This window comes from Globicephala melas, chromosome 20, assembly GCF_963455315.2.
Source record: "Globicephala melas chromosome 20, mGloMel1.2, whole genome shotgun sequence".
Classification (NCBI taxonomy): Eukaryota; Metazoa; Chordata; class Mammalia; order Artiodactyla; family Delphinidae; genus Globicephala; species Globicephala melas.
Genome location: NC_083333.1, coordinates 44,199,442 through 44,213,641, shown reverse-complemented (window position 1 = coordinate 44,213,641; position 14,200 = coordinate 44,199,442). Strand labels below are relative to the sequence as shown.

Here is a 14,200-nt window from a genome sequence, read left to right as displayed (position 1 = left end):
CATCTGCTTTGTCTCTCCTAGGTTCTCCTCACCAGTTCTCTTACTCAGCAACCATCTATTACCACCCACCGTGTTTCAGGATCTAGGAATACAGAGCTAGCTGTGTGAATTACTACACGAATCATTAACCTGATACCTTTTCAATCGGTGTCTACTCCATGCTGGACTTTGTTCTGCATGCTGGGGACACAATGATAAGCCAAACAGACAAAGTACCTGGCCTCAAGGTGCTCACAATTTATTAGGGGAAACGTATATGCAAACAAATTACAGCGGGATAATTGGCAGCAGCTCGGCTCTTTCTCGGTACAGATATGGATTTAAACCTGTGCTCCCCTTAACAGCACTGATCTTTAAAAGGTTATTTAACTTCTTTGAGGCTCAATTTTCTCCTTTGTGAAACAGGGATAATACCTATTCACAGGGAGGTATAAAGTAATGTCAGATAATATTATCAAGAGCTTAGCAAAGGGCTTGGAGTAAGTACTTAAAATGTAATAACAGACACATGTGTGGACGCTAAGGTGGAGTAATTAACACACACGCAACCCAGCATTAGGACCAACCCCTTCCCTCCTCCCAGTTTACTACGGTTTCTCCTTTCCATCTTTCCAATACTTCTTAAAAACGTAATTTTCCCTGAGGAAGGCTTTCAGGTTCAAGGTTGACTCCCACGGTGATTAACTGCTCACCACCCAAATCAATGCCCTAATCCCTGGGCTTAAAACATTTCAACTGACTTGATCTGCATTGGTCAATGGTCACTTATGTCTTTGCATATCCTTGATCACAAACTCTTAGTTCAGGGACATGGTCCAACAAAATTCTAGTGGCACGAGGGAAAATGAAACTAGGAAGCAAGAAAATCCAGTTCTAGCCCTTAAACTGCCCCTGATTGGCTGTTCTGACTAAGCCACTCAAGCTTCAGGCCCCCGTATTCCTGGCTGACATGCAACAGGGCCCAAGGCAGTTCTTGCCAAGCTAGGGGGAAGGGGTACTCAAAACACACGAGAGCAAGGGAAGGGATGCTAAGCTCTAACTGTAAATGTTTTTGATCTTGGCTCTGTCCTCAGCCAGGTCACTCATTTCATCCCTGTGACCAAGTATCTTGAGATATAAAATGGAAGCAGAAGGGTCTTTAAGATCCCTTCTAGCTCTGCCGCTTTGAGGGTAGAAAGTCTTTGTCAATGGAATCTTTTCCCGGGTTAAAATAACTTAAGGGAAGTGGAAATGTAGCATAAGTGTTGGAGAATCTATGTCCACGGTTTTCTACTTTGGCTGGTTCATGAACCTGATCTAAGGAGGTTAGATTATAGGAGGACAAAAGAACAAGGGTCAGAAACAAGTCCCGTTCCAGGTCCTCGGCTCCCACACCGGGCCAGCTTCTTGGGATCCAATTCACTGGCCAAGAGGGAGGAGCCTCATGGCATCTGCATGACATGGCGTACAGGATTACCCATACACAACACATTTCGTGATGAAATGGGCAAAGAAAACGCAGGGGCCCTCCCATGAGGAAAATCAAACTCTTGGTGAGCTGAAGAGATGATTATACCGTCGGAAGATTGAGAATACTGATCTACCTTAATGCTAGTGACGGGGGGGGGGGGGGGGGGGGGTTACCTAAGCTGAGGGAGGACCTCCCTCAAGCAGAGGCTTCTGGAAGGACTGCAAGGAGATGGGCGGTGCCTGCCTGGAGTTCAAATCAGTAAGAGCTTAAAGCAGTCCCCTGCAAAAGTTCAGTTTGAAGAGCCCTCTTTCAAGATGGTCCTATAGATTACTCTAATCTCAGGTCAAGGGTCAAAAATACCCTCTTCCTACTTCAAACTCCCAGTTTTAAGGGCTTCCTCTTCAGGGTAGGGAGGAATTGGGAGGGGATGGGGAGGTGAAATCAAATCTCAGTTTGGGATGTTAATCCATATCCTGAAAGCAATGGCAGTCTGGAATGTCTGGAATGTTCCAGGAGGGGGAGGAGGGCAGGGACACCCAACCAATGGAAGAAAAGACATCCTGGCAACCCTCCCCCACCCCCAACAGGCAGGGACTCACCCACCCCTCCAGGGCACACACACCCAATCCTGGGAACCCATGCCAGGCCCCTTGAGGCCTGCAAACCTGGCCGGCAAAGCCCCCAACCCTGACACACACACAGAGACCAAGAAGAACCTCTGTCTTTTAAGCAACCCTGACAAACACACAGAGACCAAGAAGAACCTTTGTCTTTTAAGCCGTTGGCCTGGTTTGTGTGAAGTGTGGTGCTACCTAATTTCTTTCTGGCCCAAAGCACATGTGACCATGCTGAGAACTGGACCCGGTACTCCCTTCCAGGAGCCCATGGGTAACTCACTCGCCCTACAGGTATTTCTGGATGCCTAGCTCATACTGGGCCGGGGCAGTGTGCTGAGGGCTTGGGGGATCAGCATGGAAGCTAAGAGACCCTAACTGCTTACTTCTTTGCTCAGTACCTTACTTTCCTGTGGAAAGCTGACAGGGCTTTTGTGAGGGCTTAAAGCAGGCGGGCTGCGGGGGCGGGGGTGTGCCTGCCAGGCCGTGGTGCTCAGCCCCAGTCCCCAGGAGCCACTACCTGTGATAGTGAAATGGTTAGGCTTCTGCACTGGTGGGGAAATAGCGGGAGATACCACAGCCTAGAGAGAGCCCCCGCGCTCCCACCTCCCGTGACAACCGAAGGGCCCCACTCCAGCACTCCTGAGGATGGGCTTCCACCAGGCTCCAGGGGAGCCTTCGCCCTACAGGCAATAGGGCGCTGCACTGTGCGCAGGACCCTCAACTCTAGCACCCGTTGTTTAGAAAAGCAAGGGAACTCCCGGAGGTTCAGGAGCCGCCACCCACCCTGGAGCTGATAAACCCGTTGAGTGAAAGAATGAAGCCTCCAGCCCCTGGCAATGAAGGCAATGGTTGCGCCAGTCAAATGATTTCCCCAGGGGCTGATACCCGGAGGCTTCTTACCCTCTCTGCCTGCCCCGACCAGCAGGGCAGTTACCAGGTCCTGGGGCAGCTCCCCAGATACAGAGCAATCACAAGGGATGCTCCTTTCTAATGTTGCTGGGGACAAACAGGGGACACCAGGGCCACAGGGACCGAGTGACCATTCAAGCCCAGGGGAGATTCCAGGAGAGAACGGAGGGAGAGAGAATCTGGGCAGCAGCGTCGTAAGGAGTTAAGTAGGAAAACAAGAGATTCAGGAAGCACAGGAGCTAGAGGCACCCGGAAGGATGGCTGGGAGTGCTCCCTGAGCAGGAAGCTCTCGTCCTTTTCACCTTTTCAGAGAAATGTCATTGACTTAGACTGAATGGGAAGGAAAACAGTTCATTAAGGAAGAAGCTAACATGTGAGGAGTGCTTACCAGATGCCAGGCTCAGGTTCAGCACCTCCTATAAGCCTCCCACTACCCATGAGCACGATAACCACGGCTCCACTTTACAGACTGGGGTCCTGAGATTGAGGGCTTGAGTATCTGCCAAGTCACACAGGTTCTAAGAGCCAGAGCCAGTATTTGAACCCAAAGACTGTCTGGTTCCAGGCTCTTTGCACAGTCCCCTGAGCTGCCTTGACAATGGCAGAAAGGAAACAAAAGCCTTCACCAAAATATATTCAGGTTTTCGCTTGAGAACGAGTTTAAAATACTCAGAGTTCACACAACAGAGTGAAGAGCGGGCCTGCTGAGTGGGTGCTGCTCTCCAATAAGTCGAAACATCCCACCTTTAACTCCTTAAGACGCATACTTCCATTGTTAGTGGAAAAGTGATTCTGTGCTTATTGAACACTGACTAGACATTTGATAATATTGTTAATATTTTAAAATCAGGTAATTCCCTGGCAGTCTAGCGGTTAGGACTCTGCGCTCTCATTGACGAGGGCGCAGGTTCAATCCCTGGTCAGGGAACTAAGATCCCACAAGCCGTGCGGCACGGCCAAAAAAATAAAAATAAAATAAAATCATACTGATTTCTAGAAATACATACTGAAATAGTTACAGATAAAATGTCACGTCTAGGACTTGCTTTAAAGTAATTAGGGGGAAAATTAATACAGATTGGATACGATTTGGTCATTTTTAAAGCTAGGTGATGAGTACATGGTGGAATTATTTAATTATCCTTTCCATATTTCAAAGTTTTTTTTTCCATAACAAAAAACTTTAAATAAAAAGATAATTCTGAGAAGATGTGGTACTTATATACAATGGAATATTACTAAGCCATGAAGAGGAATGGAATTGGGTCATTTGTAGAGACGTGGATGGACCTAGAGTGTCATACAGAGTGAAGTCAGAAAGAGAAAAGCAAATATCGTATATCAACGCATATATGTGGAATCTGGAAAAATGGTATAGATGATCTTATCTGCAAAGCAGAAACAGAGACACAGACGTAGAGAACAAATGTATGGATACCATGGGGGAAAGGGGTGGGGTGGGAGGAACTGGGAGACTGGGATTGACACGTATATATTATTCACACTATGTATAAACTGGACAACTGATGGGAACATACTTTATAGGACAGGGAACTCTACCTAATGCACTGTGGTCGCCTAGGTGGGAGGGAAGTCCAAAAGGGAGGGGATATCTGTGTGTGTGTGGCTGATTCGTTTTGTTGTGCAGTGGAGACTAACACGACATTGTAAAGCAACCATACTCCAGTAAAAATAAATAAATAAAAATAAAAAGATAATTCTAGCTCACCCAATTTTAAAGTCATCACAGATTCAAAATGAATGGGTCTAAGCCAATGAGCTTTTCCTCTTTTATTTTTATTAGCAAGAATCCAGGCCCTGGTGAGGAGCCGGCTGAGGGCAGGGAGAACGGGCCTCAGGTCCAGCGGAGAGCGAAACAGATGCATAGATGGGACACTTTTCAGAAGGGGGGTCCCCATGTGACAGAATGCACACCTGGACGGAATGCACCCTGGGAACAGTCTTCAGGTCTTCCGGAGGACAGCTAAAAACTGCCCCAGGGAGTCTTCTTTTTCTAAACCTTTGCAAACCAGCTCCTTCCTCTTTCCACCCCCATTCCCAGAGGGTAGCGTGCTGTCTTGAACATGCTCGTGGGCCTCACCCTGCCCGAGAGGGAAGCGTTCCTTTAAACCAGGGTGGGGCAGACCAGTTGTGAGGACAGAGGCAACAGTAGGTTTTGGAAATCTTTTCAGGCTTGGGGCCTCAACCCCCAGAGGCCACTATCAGAGTCAAACCTGGACTTTCATCTCTCCAGAGAACTAGGATTAAACCAGGATCTCCAGATTAGACCCTTTACCTCCACCCCTCCCCCGGGCCGTGATTCTCTGACTAGCAGTCTGCTTGCTCTAGGGCAAGTTAGGCCTTCAACTCCCTAGACCTCAGTTTCTCTCACATCAGGGACCAAAGGATTAGGATTAGTCCTTTTTACTGGATCTTGTGTCCCCAGACAGAGATCAACCCTGTCCACCTACAGTGATACACTTTCTTCATTAGAGTGATTTCCTGTGCCTTAATGGTCTGCCTAAGTGGTTCTTAACCCCCTTTTTTTTTCCTGGAGACTAGGTTCCCATTAGGAAATAAGATAAAAGCTAAGAACACTCTCCACCAGAAAAATGCAAAATTCACTCCAGCCTGCAGACATCTCCTCGAAAGTGTGGGAAGAAACTAGCCCAAGGCAATTAGAAAGCTAAGCTTGACTGGGGATGGAGTTGGGGTTATTACCTGGCAATTTTAAGAGTGAGCAACTAGGATTTTTCAAACTTGCAGTAACACCATGCTCTTTCCATTCTGATCGGCAGTCAAGAAGGTCACCACCACTTCCCCAAGGTTTCTGGTGTCCAGCTGACGTGGAATCATTCCAGATTTTCTTGCCACCTACTAGGCACTGGGCCTGTGTTGTCCACACTACAGTAGCCATTAGTCTAGTCACGTGTAAACTACTGAGCACTTCAAAGCAGCAACTGAATTTTTTCTTAAAATTAAAATGTTTGTATAATGTAACTTTTTCTTCTGTATATTTTATGAACTCTAAATACAGATCAACTGTTTCCAATGAAAATTTAGCATATGAATTGGGACAGGCTCTAACAGTAAAATAAAATACACACTGGGTTCCTGAGACTTAGTAGCCCCCCCAAAAGTAAACGATCTCATTAATCGTTTATATTGATTCCATATTGAACTAATAATCTTTTGAATTAACTTTAAAAGTAATTTTGAATTAATCTTCTACATTAATTTCACTTTTTTCTCTTTTAATGTGGCTATTAGAAGATTTACACTTACACACGTGGCTTGCCTCACATTTCTACTGGACAGTGCAAGGCACTACGCTGCAGTACACAGCATGGAGGGATGAAGAAGCCAGGTAAGGCTCCTGCTCTCAGGAGTTTACAGTCCGGCAGGGGACCCCAGTTTGGTTTTTTGTTGTTGTTGTTGTTGTTTTGTGTTGTTCTGTTTGGCCATGTTGCGGGGCTTGCAGGATCTTAGTTACCCGACCAGGGATCGAACCCATGCCCCTTCAGTGCAGGCGAGGAGTCCTAACCACAGGACTGCCAGGGAATTCCCCTCAGTTTGGTTTGGGATGGGAGAAGAGAACAGACAAGGTTAAGTGGGTTGGGGAGGTGGGCTGGCCACAGTACCCTTTCGGAAGTGGGTGATCCTGGGACTTCCCTGGTGGTCCAGTGGTTAAGATTCCATGCTTCCACTGCAGGGGGTGTGGGTTCGATCCCAGGTCGGGGAAGTTCCGGGTGCTACGCAGTGCGGCCAAAGAAAAGAAGTGGGTGATCTTGTTGACTCCTCAGCAAGAGTCCCATGCGGCTGACACCGGAGAATAAGCACCGCCCCCCCCCAAAGCTGGCTTCCATCCCAGTTTTTTTCCCCCAGCTGGAAATCACACATAAAAGATGTCCTAATGTGCCAACCTCTGCCCTTTCCATAAGATCACCACCGACCTAGTCCTTCCTCCCCACCCTGCCTCCTTATCCCTGTAGAGTAGAGAGGTGGAGAAAAAAATAATTGTCTAGGAAAGCTTCTGAAGGGGGCGGACCTGGCACGCTCCAAGCATGGCAGTAGCTGAGAAAGCGGGCCAGGCTGGGGAGGGGAGGAGGAGCTGGCCCAATGCCCAGGGCTCCGTGCCAGGCTGATCCAGAGGCAGGGCAGCCAGACAGGCAGGCAGTCGGGTGGGTTGACCAGCAAGGTAGGGGCTGGAAAGGAAAACACTGACCTACTGGAAGGTGCAGGACCAAGCAGGGCAGATGCCACCACCAAGGGGTCAAAGTATCGGGGGGAGGAGCTGGAAAGCAGGGACACCACTGGAATGCATCTGTGGTCCCATGAACATGGTCTTTTAAAGGTATGAGGCACACACACACTGTCCCACACGTGCTCCTGAACTAATTCTGAGGATAGGAGGGAAAAGCAAATCTCGGGGAGAAACTCTGGGATGGATGACATTCCCTCTCTGGCAGGCTCTTGTACTGTGTTTAATGTGCTCTTGGCCTACCTGGAGTCAGGGAAGAAGAGGGGGATTCACTAGGCCTCTTACATGACCAAGGACACACACACCCCATGAACCTGGCAATCGGAAGTTCCAATTGAAGAAAATCAGATTCCTACATTGAGGAAATAAGATTCATACACCGAGGTCTGAGAGGGTCTTAAATAGTCACCTTCGTTTCATAGATGGAGAAACTGAGGCTCAGGAAAAGGAAAGAGACTTGGCAACTCTGAGGTAGGACTGGAACTCAGCTGGTTTATGCTGAGCTCTAGTCCTACCTGGTTTATGATGAGCTTATACCAGCCTCCTCCCAGGCTGGTTTATGCTCATCTCACCAAACTTCGCTCCTTTCTCTCTGACAAGAAGTGTTAACACAGCAGAAGTTGTATAGCCCCGATGTCAGCACCAGGAAAAATGCCCATATCCTGTATGGCTAAGTGCATGCCAACTGGCTTTTACTGCATGCGGCTCCAATTTGGGCACAGGATTTAACTTTCAGAAGAGCTAACTGTACTATAATACGGCTGGATGACTGTCAGAGAGATTTGTTAGCAGGGAAAAAGTGTAGTCACCAAAAATTCTGTCTTGAAAAATTTCACGTTGGTTTGGGATAGGCAGGGCTGCAAAGGTGAGAGGCCGGTGGGAGGCGCCACCCGATGTTGGAAAGCAAGCAGAAGAGGAATAAATCCTTTGCTCAATTCACTCATCTCGGAAATACACCGTTTGACTAGAGAGAGCTCACGGGTTTTTTTCTTGCCCATCTAGGCAGTGCCAGAGGAAGCCAAAACAGAAGCTGAGACAGTGGAGCTCTTTCCAGTCAAATTCCAAGTCGGCCTGGGCCAACTGCCACTCCCTCCCTCCACCGTGCTCTCTCTGCCTAGAACCGTGCTCTTTCACCTGAGGGGCTCCTAGAGCCAGAGCTGGCCTCCTGAGCCCTACACAGTGTGAAGTGCGAGGTGTGATGAAGCCATCAGATTCAACCTAATGCATGGAGACAAACAGGAGAGGTGACCCAGTGTAAGCAGTGCAACCCTGTTGGTGCAGGCAGCGATGGTGTGGATAAGAAATTAACCACTGGGGTCACTGCTCACCTGCCTTCTCTGGCTAGCAGTGGGAAGCATTTCCAGGATCTTCTTCGGGGGGTGGGGAGTGGGGCAGCGGCGCGGGTGTTAATTTGCTCTGACAGAGGGTAAGGTGGAGGGAGCCTAGGAAGACCACTTCCTGCCCCAGCCTCACTAGAGACGTTGGTTTAGCTCACCCCCCAGTGGAGATGTCAGCATCTCTCCAGAAAGCTTAAGAGACAAAAGGTCTGGCACTCTGGGGCCCAGAGACCTGGCTGAGGGTGGAGCTGACACCCGGAGGAAAGCCCTGCGGGGCATGCCTCGGAAATGGAGCAAGGTGGAGAGGCTCTCTCCTCAGGAGGGACCGGCAAGCTTGGAAGCACAGCTCCAGGCTAGGATTTGGAGGCAGAGAAGCAAAGAAAAGGATACTAGACCAGACTCAAGAGAAATCAGTTTTCTGCAACTCACAATTTGCACTGAGAAAGACCCTAGTGGAGTTTGGGTACTTCTTGGAATTGTTAGTGTTCCGGCTAAAGGATGAGAATGCATGTCAGCATACGTTGAAAAATACGAATTCACCCTACTAGTGGAAAGGCGCTCTGGTGTGACCCTCCAACAGGAGGTTTAACAACCTCACCGAAGCCTTGTCTCCTCTCCACGGCTGCCAACACAGACCTGTTGGTGGCCGAAAACTTCAGGAAGCTGCTGTTTGTTTCTTTCCAGCGTGTAGGTCTTCATCAGAATAACTCTGTTCTGACGTGGACACCTACCCTGAGTTCTGCCCTCGCTTGTGCGGGAGCAAAATGCCCTCTCTGTAGAGGTCTTTCTCCCCAGCCCCAGACTCTGCCAGGGCGTCACGACAGCACCATTCGAGACGGTTCTCATCCATCCTGGGGGGAGCAGGGGCAAGGTCTCTAACAGCCCAAGGGACGGCGAACACGGCCTTTCAGGAGGCCGGCGGAAAGCAGGCACGGGCAGGGCAATTGAGAAAGAGGTGCCGGGGAAGGGCGGCAGCAGCTGAGAGTGGGGGAGGGCTGGCAGCAGCTGGGGGGGAGGAGGGGAGTCCTCATGAACGGGCAATTGAGAAGGGCCGAGCAGCTGAGCGGCCGGGCTGGCGTCGCCGGGCCTGTGCCCCACGTGGGCCGGCCCCTTCCCCCAGCCCCTCTCACCTCACCCAGGGGAAGCTGAACGCTCGGCCCCGCACCCCGGCCGCTGGGTGGGCCGAGTCGGCAGAGCACAAGGAGGGGGACAGAGGATGTCCCCGGGGGCCCCCTCTCCTGCGGGGCCCGGCGGTCTAGAACGTTCTGCCGCCAGAACCCCCTCGGCGTCCCGACTCTCCCCAGCCCGTCCCACCCGGCCCAGGGGGCCCTGGGCTACGCGCGCAGGGCCCGGAGGGGGAGGGGACACGCGCCGGGGGCTGCCGGGTGGGGGTGGGGACCAGGACTTTGCCCTTTGTCTCTCTCTCTCCAGAGCCACCGGCCGAAACCCGACCCCATCAGTGAGCCAGGCAGCCAGCGAGGGGCAGGCTCCCCCTCCGGGGTCCTTTAGTAAATCCAGACCCGACCTCCCCGTGGTCAGGGCTGACTGAGGTGGTCCTGTGGGGGAGGGGGCTTCCCGCCTGCGAACAGGCCTGCAAGCATTTAAGTGGGAACCGGCTGGGGGCAGGGGGCTGGGAGGGGGCTGGAAGTGGGGCCGCAGAAGCAGAAGGGGAGAAAATGGCCCGGGAGGCGGCATTCCTTGGAGACCTCGGCTGGGCTGTGGGAGGAGGCAGGACTCGGGCGGGAGGCCTCCCACTGAGAAGGCAGGAACTGAGGCCTGGGAGTGGGGTGGGCTGGGGGCGCGGAACCAAGACGCCTTCCGGGCCTCGAAAAAAAGACCCTCCTCTCCCAGGGCGTTCTGGGAGCCGCTACAGAAAATTTATAATCGAAGAGTCACACCTCCATGCAGAGTAGGGCATTTGTCTGGGGATGCGAATGACCTTCTTTTGTCTGCCCTCTTGGGGTGTCATCAATTACTGATAGTCTTATTAATAACTCACGTTTACACAGTACTTTAAGGTTTACAATCCACACTCTCCTATGAGCCTAGAACACAGGTTGATTTGAGCCTCTAAACCACAGAAGGTTGAGAATATTTTTATTTCCATTCTGCAATTCAAAAAGAAGCTCAGAGAGGTTAAGTGCCTAGTCCCAAGGTGACACTAGCCAGCCACTGTCACCACACCATGAAGCCGGCTCCTGCTCCTCAGTGAAAGGTAACTGGGTTCTCGCTCCTCAAAAGCATGTATGAGCTATGAATTATGATTCTGCAGGCTTGTAACAAAGGTCAACTCTTTGTCCCTTCCTGCTAGGAGGAGGGGGGATGGGAGGGGAAGCCACTCGATCCCTGCGCCCTTCCCCCCAACCTCTCATTTTCCCCAGGTTTGAACCCAAACAAAAGGAAAGGGGAAGGGAAAAAAAAAAAAATTAGCCCAAAGCGCCAGCCCTGGCACCTAGAGGAATGCCAAAGGATGGAAGCTCTTAGAACTCAAAATAGCTACCAGCTTTTTTTTGCGGGGTTCATGGAGATGGGGAGGCTTCATATGAGGACACGAGGCCCAGGAGGATACTGACCCCAGATCCCACAGTGTGCACACATCTGGCAGAAGGGCAAACTGAGGTTGACGCCTGAATCCTAAACCACTCAAGTCCTTCTCCACTTCATTCAGCCCCCTTTCCGTGGTTTTTCACTAAAAGCAGAATTCCCATCTCCCATGATAGCTGCCCAGACAAGGGGAGAATGTTCTTAGTTTTCTTCAACCATTCAAGATTGCCTGAACATCGCAATGGTGAGAGGAAAAATAATGCAAGACGAGTATGAAACACCTACGGAGGAAGGAGGCTCAGAGCAGGGAGAAGTTAATGTTGGGCATGTTTTTATTTGCTAGCCTTATGCTCTCCCCCGCAAAACATTCAACTTCTCTGAATGTTAGAGGATCAGCTATTCCCACCTTCTAAGAGAGCTCGGCCTTGAAGGCAGAAAGGCCTGGGTTTGAAACCCAGCACCAGTATTCAAGGTATGACCTTGGCTAAGTTACCATAACCACTCAGAGTTCCAGCTTCTTCTTCTGTGGAATGAAGACTAATGCCTGCAGCGTTCTTAGGATTCAATGAAGGAACAGTGCCTAGCTCTGAGTAGATAGATACTCAATAAACGCTCCCTATTATTTTTTAAAGCATTTTTAAAATATTTATTTATTTGTTTTTGGCTGCGTTGGGTCTTTGTTGCTGCACGTGGGCTTTCTCTAGTTGCGGTGCATGAGCTCCTCATTGCGGTGGCTTCTCCTGTTGCAGAGCACGAACTCTAGGTGAGAGGGCTTCAGTAGTTGCCGCACGTGGGCTCAGTAGTTGTGAATCGCGGGCTCTAGAGCGCAGGCTCAGTAGTTGTGGCCCACAGGCCTAGCTGCTCCACGGCATGTGGGATCTTCCCAGACCAGGGCTCGAACCCGTGTCCCCTGCATTGGCAGGCGGATTCTTAACCACTGCTCCACCAGGGAAGCCCTGTGCTCCCTATTATGGCAGAAGGAACTCGTCTTTTGACCCACAGCACGTCACACACAGCTCTAGAGAAAAGAAGATGCTCAATAAGGGAAATTACGGACATCTGCCATACTTACCTGGGGGCCTCTCCCCACTAGGATGCCATCCCTCTCTTCCAGAAGAGTGGTCTTCCCACAAACATCTCCCTGCCTGTCCACAGTGCTCTCCTGAATCCACTCCTATTTTTTCTGCCTGTCCTCCAAAAACACAGCTTAAGTTCACTCAAAGCCTACCTCCTGTTAGTTCCTGAGGTTGTGTGCCTCTCATTGCAGTCTCTTAGCCTCTGCTGTCCCACAGCTTTTCCTGGATCTAAAGTGAAAACACTGGAGGGCAGGAATTTTATCTTGCACCTCTTTTGTGCAGCTCCTCCTCCCTATGTCTCCCTTCCCTGCCCTGAAAGAGACCCAATAATGCTAAATAAAAACCCAATAAATAATCAAATGTTTAATTCAGGAGAGGGGTCAGGCAAAGACCCCCATTTTATACAGAATGAGGAGGTGGCCACCATGTAAGAAACAAAATTGGTGATCTTTAAATATGGCCAGAGGGAGGCGGGAATGGGGTGTTACTGTTTACTGGGTACAGTTTCAATCTTGCAAGATGAAAAGAGTTCTAGAGACGAACGGAGAGGATGGTTGCACACCACTGTGAATGTTCTTAATACACCCGACCTGTACACTTAAAAATGGTAAATTTTATGTTATGTGTATTTTACTATGTAAAATTATTTTAATTATTTCATATTAATTTTTAATATAAAAATTTAATTTTAAATTTAGGTGGGTTATTTTTTGGCTGTGACATTCAGCTTAGCAAAATAAAGAATAAAAAAAGAAAAAAGGATAGAGGTGGAAACCTAAAAGCTCCTGGAGAAAAATGATCTGATAAATTGTATTTCTTTGCCATCTCCACTGTAAAGACCAAGGTCTTTTGTTTGTTCTTCATTATATTTCTATAACCTGGCAGAGGGCATGTCAGTAGCAGACTCTGGGGCTTCTCTGGTGGCACAGTGGTTAAGAATCCGCCTGCCAATACAGGGGACACAGGTTCGAGCCCTGGTCAGGGAAGATCCCACATGCCGCAGAGCAACTAAGCCCGTGCGCCACAACTACTGAGCCCACGTGCCACAAGTACTGAAGCCCTTGCGCCTAGAGCCCGTGCTCCGCAAAAAGAGAGCCCACCGCAATGAGAAGCCCGGGCACCACAACAAAGAGTAGTCCCCACTCGCTGCAACTAGAGAAAGCCCGCCCGCAGCAACAAAGACCCAACACAGCCAAAAATAAATAAATAAATACATTTATTAAAAATAAATAGTAGACTCTGAATAGATAAAAATAAGTGGGTGCACGCATACATGTGTGAATGAATGCATGATCAGAAGTACCAAGCTTTGGAGCAATATGCAAGCTATCAAATGTCTATACCATGTTAAATATTTTCTTGCATGATTTAGTTGTAAATATATATTCTTAAAATTAACACCCCACTCCATCTCCGAAAAATGGCTAATGACTGACTGGCAAGAGCCCCACACACCCAGGCTAAAGTGGCTGACCATGTGATGTTCTGAAGAGGAGAACAAAGGAACTCAGGCCTAGACAGGCATCATTCCTCTTCTAGTTAGAAGTGTAGGGAATTCCCTGGCGGTCCAGTGGTTAGAACTCTGCACTTCCAATGCAAGGGGCAGGGGTTCGATCCCTGGTCGGGGAACTAAGCTCCCCCATGCTGTAAGGCATGCCCCCCACCCCCGCAAAAAAAAAAAAAAAGTTTAAAGGAAACTACTCAAGATGGTCAGGGGCAAGGGTGGGAAAGTGAAAGAAAGATGATCCGAGAGATCTGTGAGGTTATGAGGTTCGTGAAGATCATTTTATTCCACCTCTTGCCTCCCACAGCTTATTCTGGACAGATATCACTCCACTCTATTCTAAAAAGTCAGCAGAAGCGGCTTTGAATCAAATGGTAATAAACGTTGGGAGGAAACCTCTCTATATAAAATAACTTCAGTCAGCTAGATTTTCTCTTCTACATTAAATAAAAGGTTGCTGGAGTGGATACTCTAGAAAAGTGAAGAGACTGTTCTTCTTAAC

At 49.3% G+C, this 14,200-nt stretch overlaps 1 protein-coding gene across 3 annotated transcripts in view; it reads right to left on the bottom strand.

Moving 5' to 3' along the window:
* IGF2BP1 (insulin like growth factor 2 mRNA binding protein 1) overlaps window positions 1-14,200 on the bottom strand; it is a 37,945-nt gene that overhangs the window by 13,788 nt on the left and 9,957 nt on the right. The gene's annotated exons all lie outside the window — the stretch shown is intronic.